The sequence below is a fragment of the Pipistrellus kuhlii genome, unplaced genomic scaffold (genome assembly GCF_014108245.1).
Source record: "Pipistrellus kuhlii isolate mPipKuh1 unplaced genomic scaffold, mPipKuh1.p scaffold_m20_p_9, whole genome shotgun sequence".
In the NCBI taxonomy this organism is placed as follows: Eukaryota; Metazoa; Chordata; class Mammalia; order Chiroptera; family Vespertilionidae; genus Pipistrellus; species Pipistrellus kuhlii.
The window spans coordinates 57,615,826-57,625,292 of NW_023425595.1; positions in this window are offsets into that span (position 1 = coordinate 57,615,826).

Here is a 9,467-nt window from a genome sequence, read left to right on the forward strand (position 1 = left end):
TGAAATAGGATGAGCCATTGGAGAATCAGTAACAATACTTTTGCAAAAAAATCATCCTGTTCTTTATTTCATGGAAGAAATAGATCAATTGCACATCTAGTCTTGCACTTTGGAAACTTGTGCTCTGGTAACTTTCTATTTAAAAACTCATTTTTGGTATAAATACGTTTTTGTTTCTCTCTCCTGTTTGGCAGCCAAAGAGGCAGGCCTCTTGTTGAACACAAATTTTAGCAGTTTTGTAGGAGGACCACCTGTTTCTTTGATTTCCCTGCAGAATTGGTTTTATTTATGCAAAATAGCCTATTTTTATTCCTTTATTTTGTTAATCCTTACTGGAGGATATTTTTTCCCATTGATTTTTAGGGAGAGTGGAAGAGGGAAAGACAGAGGAAACATCAATGTGAGAGAAACACATTAATTGGTTGCCTACTGCACAAGCCCAGACTCAGGCTGAGGAGAAGCCTGCAACTGAGGTATGTGCCCTTGACAGGAATCAAACCTAGGACCCTTTGGTGCACAGGCTGATATTCTATCCACTGAGCCAAATCAGCTAGGGCTAGCCTATGTTTTAAATCACCCACTCTAAATACAACTTGCATATTTATTTATTTACTAGAGGCCCAGTACACAAAATTCATGCACTGGTAGGGTCCCTAGCTGGTGCTGGCTGCTATCTAGGGACTTCCCCACTTCACCCAGCAACCTGCCACCAGCCAGGGCCTCCCTCCCTCACTTCAGCAGCCACCACTGGCCAGGGCCTCCCTCCCTTCCCCTGGCCGGCCCCGCCCCCTGGTGGAACTCCTGGAAAACTCCTATTGAGAAGACAATCTGCATACTACACTTTTATTATATAGGATTTATTTCTGTTTTAAATTCTTTGTTTAAAATATTACATATGAATCCTTTTTCCCCATTGATCTCTCCTCACTCATTCCCACCCCCCAACTCCACACCTGCCCTCATCCTTCATACTGACTCTGTCCATGGTTTAGGCTTATATGCATGCATACAAGTCCTTTGGTTGATCTCTTCCCCCTTCCCTCCACTTCCCTTCTCTCCCCTCACTTTATCTCTTCCCCTTTTCCTTCTCCCCCTCCCCCTCCTCCTGAGTTTGGATGGTCTGTTCGATATTCCTATGTCTCTGGATCTATTTTTGGTTCATCTGTCTATATTGTTCATTATATTCCACACTAGAAGCCCAATGCATGAAGATTCATGCTAGAATGGGCTTTCCTTTCCCCGGCTGCCAGCACTGCTTTTCCACTCCGGCCCAGCCCCTTTCTGCTCAGGCCCTGGAGCCTCCTCTTTCTGCTCCAGGAGCCGCCTCTTTCCGCTCTGGCCCTTCCTTCCCATGCTGCCAAGAGGCCCTGAGAGATGGGGGTGGGGCAGAACTCCTGTGTCATTGCCATGGTGACATTGCAAGCATCCCACCCCATCACTCAGAGCCTGTGTATGCAAATTAACTGCCATCTTTGTTGGGTTAATTTGAATATCAATCCAGATTGCTGGTGGTTTAGTAGAGGTATGGTCAATCTACATGTTTGTCGATTATTAGGTAACATATGTGTGAGATCATGTGATACGTATTTATCTTTCTCTGACTGGCTTATTTGGCTTAGCATAATGCTCTCCAGTGCCATCCATGCTGTTGCAAATGGTAAGAATCTCTTCCTTTTTATAGCAGCGTAGTATTCCATTGAGTACTACAGTTTTTTAATCCACTCATTGCTGGTGGGCACTTAAGATTTGTTTCCAAATCTTAGCTATGGTAAATTGTTCTACTATGGACATAGGGGTGCATATATCTTTTCTGATTGGAGTTTCTGGTTTCTTGGGATATATTCCTAGAAGTAGGATTACTGGGTCAAATGGGAGTTCCATTTTTAATTTTTGAAGAAACTACATGCTGTTCTCCACCGTGGCTGCACCAGTTTGCATTCCTACCAGCAGTGCACAAGGGCTCCTTTTTCTCCACATCCTCACCAGTGTTTGTCATTTGTTGATTGTTGCATATTTATTGAAAATTGATCTGGTCCTTTTTGCATCATGTATCACCAGGAAAACATATGCATACATTTTTAGTAGTAAAAATTAATCATATTATTTTCTCAATTTGAGAAATTACTGTGCTTTTTGTAACCTCTTGGTAGTGATTCCAGCCCCATGCTTCACCTAACCATTATGAAGACTTTTTCTCTGAGCAATCAGTAATTTTTCTAAATTACTATAGAGTTGAATAAACTTTTAGAAATCACTGGCAACTTATATAGCTGTTGATAATTACAAATAAATTGATAATTTATCAATAACCCCAACAGCACAAGCTATAACTCACAAAAAGCATCCCTCTTAGAAATCTGTCTCCATTCAGATCACTCTGTCTATATGTTCATATTTTTTTATTATTTCTAGTTCTGCTACATTATCACAAACTTAACTTAAATATTCTTTTTACACTAAATTCTTACTAAATGTCTTTCTATTTTTCTCAATTGACCAAAAATGTATAGCTGAAGTATATTTCTATTGCCACATATAATAATTTAATAATCATGTAATAATATTCATATGTTGAAAAGAAAGTAATAATACTTTCTTAAACACAAAAATTTCCTCATAATACCATGTAAGTTCTTTACTATTTTTTAGGCTCTTAATTGCCAATATTTGACTGTTTAATTCTCCTAAAAAGAAACAAAATTATTCTCAATTTATTCATTAATATTCATTATTCATTAATATTTGACATTAATCTCATCATGCCATAAATTAAAGCCAATTTATAAACATTTACAAGGCTAATTTTTATTTATTTTTTTATTTTATTTTTTTAATTTTTTTAAAATTTATTTTTAGAAAATATATTTTATTGATTTTTTTGCCCCACTCCCTCCCTCCCATACATACTCCCCCTCCCCAGAGTTTTATGTCCATTGGTTGTACTTATATGCATGTATATAAGTCCTTCAGTTGACCTATTATCTCCCCCAGATCTCCCTCCCCTCCCCACTGTAATTTGACAGTCTGCTTGTTGCTTTACTGTCTCTATATCTATCTTTTGGTTCATCAGTTTATAATGTTCTTTATTATCCATAAATGAGTGAGGTCATGTGGTGTTTCTCTTTCATTGATTGGCTTATTTCACTCAGCATGATGTTCTCCAATTCCATCCAGGTTGCTGCAAATGATGAGAATTCCTTCTTTTTTATGGCAGCATAGTATTCCATTGTGTAGATGTACCATGGTTTTTTGATCCAATCATCTGCTGACGGGCACCTAGTTTCTTGGGATATATTTCTAGTTTCTTGGAATATATTCCTAAGAGTGGGATTACTGGGTCAAATGGGAGTTCCATTTTCAGTTTTTTGAGGAAACTCCACACTGTTCTCCACAGTGGTTGCACCAGTCTGCATTCCCACCAGCAGTGTACGAGGGTTCCTTTTTCTCCGCAACCTCGCCAACACTTGTCGTTTGTTGATGTTGGCCATTCTGACAGGTGTGAGATGGTACCGCATTGTTGTTTTGATTTGCATCTCTCAGACAATTAGTGACTTTGAGCATGTTTTCATGTGTAAAGGGCTAATTTTTAAAAACAGAAGAATTACATTACATTTGTTCTACTTTGAGTATTTTCTTCTATATTTTTCTATTTTTTAAGCATGTTTCTCGATTTAATTAAAGTGCCACAAACTGTGTCTTATCTATGTCCTAGGTCTAGAAAACATTTTCTTACACTTTGGGCTTTAAGAGTACTGGCCCTCCCTTTTACTTGGGGACTTGAAAGGGCTTTTATTTTAATAGAATTTAGAAATGGTGTCAGAATCCAAGGATTCATTACTATAGCAACAGCAAATAGGAAGACTAAATGTCAAACACATTCAATGTTGCTATAGTGATAGTCAGTTGCTTTACCAGTTATGTTTACTGTTCCATTCTGGTCAGCTTTTAAAATATGCTTATCTACCGTATATGAATGTTCAAAGAGGGGAGAAAAGGTTCAAACTCATTTAAGAAAGAAAGAAGCCCTGCAAGAGATGGAAGCAATTTGTTTCACTGTCCATTATTTAATAAGAAACTCACAGAGTTCACACAAAGGCTATAAGGGAAAAAGAAATTCTCATTTCTGTTGGGGGAAAGAAAGTATTCTTCCTATTTTCGGTCAGGGAAATTAAAGCATGAAGTGCAAGGCATGTCTGTATTGTCATTTCATGCTATTTCAAGCCATTTTTTTTTTTTTCTGAGCTTCTGAAAATAGAGAATTCTGCTACTTTGAAATGGAAAACTTTTTAAGCTGTAGCACTTAAGGGCTCATGGCTGCCAAAGAACTGAACCCTAGACAAAATCATTCAAGCAGGCAATAATTGATTCTAGCTCCTTATCGTCCTTTTCCCTTCAGCAGCCTCCTCCCCTTGCTGATAAAACATTCTCATTGTCTTAACTCATCAAGGACCTCCCTTCCCAGAACTTAATAAATTCCTTTGATTTGTACCTTTCTCCAAAATTAACTTCCACTTCATTTTAGGATTTCAGTAGCTTATCTCCATCAGCCAATAATGGTAGTTCTGGCAACAGAAAACATTCTAAGGTACCAGTATTATGTTGGCTAACTAGTAGGCAGGATAACTTTTTCTGAAAGATGTTTATATCTTAATTCCCAGAACATATCACTATGTTCAAGGGAGAACAAATTTTCTACATGTGATTAAGGATGGGGAAATTGTTCTGGATTATCTTGGTGGGCCCAATTTCATTTGAAAATATAAGAGGGAGGAGGAGGAGTGTCAAAATGATGCATGTGAGAAAACGACCACCATTGCTGGCTTTGAAGAAGAAGTAGGGAACCATAAATCAAGGAATGTGGGTAGACTCTAGAAGCTGGAAAGTCCAAGGAAATGCATTTTAACACTATGACGCCAATTTTGGAATTTTGAACTCAAAAGCTATAGGAGAATAAATTTGTATCATTTTAAGCCACCAGTTTTGTATTAATCTGTTTCAGCAGCCATAGGAAAGCAATGCAACTTCAACCTCTACATAAATGGCATGAGCTCTCAAAGAGATTTTGATTTGGCCAATTCCCATGTTAAAACTCTTCCCTCAGCCATTATACTATCCTTACTTTCTAGTGAGCAAAAGAACTTCACTCACATTAAAAATGTACAAAGTAACAATAAGGATGAGAAATAGCAATCATTAAAGACAAAAAAGCAAAAGTAAACGTTTTATGAGTATATTAATTTCCACAACCAGGTCAAACTAACACAGATAACTTAATAACATTTTCCTCTAGAAAATGTTGACCATTCCAATAATCTGCACATGCCTGTACACAAAAGAAAGTTGGTAGTATTGCCAAGCATTATGTGAAGTCTCAGGGAACTCATGATGTATTACCGTGTTTCCCCGAAAATAAGACATCCTACGAAAATAAGACCTACTTACAGGTTTCCTTCTGAGTGAAATATAAGGCATCCCCCCGAAAATAAGCCACCCCCCCTAGGCTAAACATGAAAGATTTGGTCCACTGATTCTGAAAGAAATGGAGTCACAAGAAATTCACCAGGAAATTCAGGAATTGGATTGTTATGATGATGTTCCAGAAGATGATGACATGATTGTCATTGAATAAATGAGTAAATTCTTGATACTATAGGATTCGCAGTTTGTCTGGTTTGTGTTGACAACTACCGTACCGTATACAGGTAATAATTTTCCTTTATTTTCATTTAACAATAAATGTGTACCATATTCTTCTTCATGAAAAAATAAGACATCCCCTGAAAATAAGACCTAACGCATCTTTGGGAGCAAAAATTAATATAAGACACTGTTTTATTTTCGGGGAATCAGGGTAGTTTTAGTTTATGAGCATCCAATTTTATTAACCCTTAATAACTTACCAGGTAGACTACTCAGAATCAGCCCATATCCATATGAAAAAAAGTAAAGCCTTTAAAATGGACCCTTAAGCCAAAACTGATTTGGCTCAGTGGATAGAGCGTCGGCCTGCGGACTGAAAGGTCCCAGGTTCGATTCTGGTTAAGGGCAAATACCTTGGTTGTACAACCCCAATAGGGGATGTGCAAGAGGCAGCTGATCGATGATTCTCTCTTATCGGTGTTTCTAACTCTCTATCCCTCTCTCTTCCTCTCTGTAAAAAATCAATAAAAATACATTTAAAAAATAAATAAATAAGTCAATAAAATGGACCTTTAAGAACAAAAAACCAGTCTTGATTTGGAACACCTTTAGAACAAAGTATGAGACAAAACTTTGAGAAACAGTACATAATCATTCTCCCTGCAGGTTTTGTGGAATGAATTGGAAAGGAAATGCCCATTGTTTGCATGAGATGAGGAACTAAAAAGAAGCATTAAAGGGAGGTGAAGTACGTAACTGAATTTGAAATTTTGATTTCTGAGATATGATCCCATTCGTTATAAATTTATTCTTTTTCTTGGAACACTTTGTTTTGAGCTTTTGTTTTTTATTCATCTATAAATATTCCCAAATGTATCTCTAGAAGATAAAGAATACAATATTATAATAATTTACACAATTAACAATCTATTGTAAGTGGTAAAATCTAATCTAGGAATTAGAGTTACCTGCCAGATAAAAATGTGGTTGTGATGCTATATTTTAGAAAAACTCCATAGGAAACTAATAATAGATGTACAAATAATAAGATGGGAGCCACTGAATCACAGGAGTGGAAGATTCTCTACAGGTGATCTAGTTCAAGTAAGTGAATGTTTTAATCCCATCTCCCCAGCACCACTAGGAATTTTCTACCGAAATGTTCCCATTTCCTTTCATTTTCACAATAGCATTTCAAGCATTTTCACATCCTGGTTCTTTAGACTATTTCTAATGTTCTCTTTTAAAATGTAATATGCAATGTTATAGATATGAAATGGGATCTCCCCATAGCAGAATAATTGGATCATCATTTTTCTTATTCTGATAATGAATTCTAGGATTACATTAATGTGTTGTTCATCTTTTTTGATTGACACATTTCATACAATAAAAATTTACTGAGGATCTGCTATGAGAACCCAAGAAGCAAAAAATCCTTGCTCTGTATCACTGACAAATAAATGTGGAAGTCCTAAATTTATTTTGAAATCTACACAGCCAGGTTCTTGTCAGTTTCAAACCCTCTGTAAGCCGCTGCTTGTCCATGAGATATCTGTTCTATTGTAAAATCTTTTCTGAAGACTTTATGGCTTACCATGTGTAAGGCATTTGTTTGTTTGTTTGTTTGTTTTACAATAAACACTTTTTTAAATTTAATTGATTTCACAGAGGACAGGAGAGAGAAATAGAAACATCAATGATGAGAATCACTCATCAGCTGCCTCTTGCACACCCCCCACTGGGGATCGAGCCTGCAACTCATACATGTGCTCTTGACTAGAATCGAACCCAAGACTCCTCAGTTCACAGGCCAACACTCTATCCACTGAGCCAAACCAACACAGGAAACATCTTTAACTGAAAATATTTTTATCCACTTCTTACTACTACTTGTCATTTAACTCTGAATTATTAACTATTTCTTTTCCTTCCTAAAAAAATAACATTGAATGAAAATCTGCAGAACCATACTGAGCTATTTTATAAAACAAAACAAAACAAGATACAACCTCAGCACTTTAAGAATGATGAAAGAGCCAGGACCGGTTTGGCTCAGTGGATAGAGCGTCGGCCTGCAGACTGAAGAGTCCCGGATTCAATTCCAGTCAAGGGCATGTACCTTGGTTTCCTGGCACATCCCCAGTGGGGCGTGTGCAAGAGGCAGCTGGTTGATGTTTCTCTCTCTCATCGACGTTTCTAACTCTCTGTCCCTCTCAATTCCTCTCTGTGTAAAATCAATAAAAATATATTTAAAAAAAAGAATGATGAAAGGAAGAAGAAACGATGCACAAATATAAGACCTAAGCATTTCTCTGTAGTCAGTTGCCACAGCAACGGCAGCAGCACATTATTGAGGACAGTTAATTAGGAAGCACATCACCCAGCATCCTTCGAGTTGGCCATTTGATTATACTTGTTTCCATTCATGCATGTGAACTTCGGACATTATTTTAAATTATACCATAAAGAAAGCCAAACATGATTTTTGTTTTATGTAGAAAACAAAATGGTTTTGCAGCATCACTGACTAAAGTAATAACTTATTTCAAGGCACTTTTTTAAAGCATGAGGTGCTACATTTGCTGAGAAAAAAATATACCTAAGGTCATTTGAATCAACATAAACTAATTCACAGGGAGTTTCACAGCCAGCAAAGGAAGGGCCCTGTTCAACATTCTGATGAGACTGGTTGTATTTTTCCCTACCTCCAAACTTAATATTTTTATTTTCTTTCTTCACTTTATTTTTTTTTAACTATTACATTCCATCTCCTCTGTGTTCTGGTTCTCAACATCTTTTGCCTATAGAAAAGAATGGTTCGCAAATAATCTCCTTGCTCCAAATCAGCCATTTCCTGCCATCACGATTCTCATCTCTAAGCATAGATCCCTTCTTATCACTCTCTTCCTCAAGAACCTCAACCTCTACCTCTCATTAAGCTTCCTGTTGTTGTTCTTTTCCTTAACACCTCATTTACAACTTCTGAATCTTTGCAAAGTAATTTTTTAAAATATATTTTATTGATTTTTCACAGAGATGAAGAGAGAGGGATAGAAAGCTAGAAACATCGATGAGAGAGAATCATCGATCAGCTGCCTCCTGCACACCCCCTACTAGGGATGTGCCTGCAACCAAGGTACATGCCGTTGCCCGGAATCAAACCTGGGACCTTTCAGTCCGCAGGCCGACGCTCTATCCACTGAGCCAAACCAGTCCCGGCTGCAAAGTAATTTTGATACCACTAACTGAGCTCTTTGCTCCTTCCTATACCTTTATCTGAAACTTTATACATGTGGGATGTTTGTCACAGATACATGTTTGTCTCTGTGTATTGTTTGCTTAGGGGAGAAAGGGGGTGATGAGAGAAGGGAGGTCTATGTATTTTTAGGCTGTATACATTCTAATGAATGAGTGAGTTTCTGTCTGTTTGGCAGGAAGGGGTTTATAATGTCTTGTCAAGCACTGAATGTTGGTGAGAAGAGTAGACCAGACAATAGAGTTTGATTGATACAAAAACACTCCCCCCCCCTCGCACCTCCCCTCACACACACACACACAACTCATGGAACTTACGTGGTTTAAATGAAAAATAATGAAGGAACAGCAGGCAGAGTTGGAAATCTGGTGAGTAGTAGACTAGACTTCATTAGAAAAATGGGTATAGGAATCACAGCAACACAAAGATTTAGAGTAGATGTGTGAAAAGAGAGTTTTGGCCATTTCTCTAAGTATAATTAAATCAACTTGGTTAGGAAAAGCAGTACAAAATACTCTATAATACAATCCATGATTTAAAGAAATCTAACTAGGTGTGTATAGGTAAC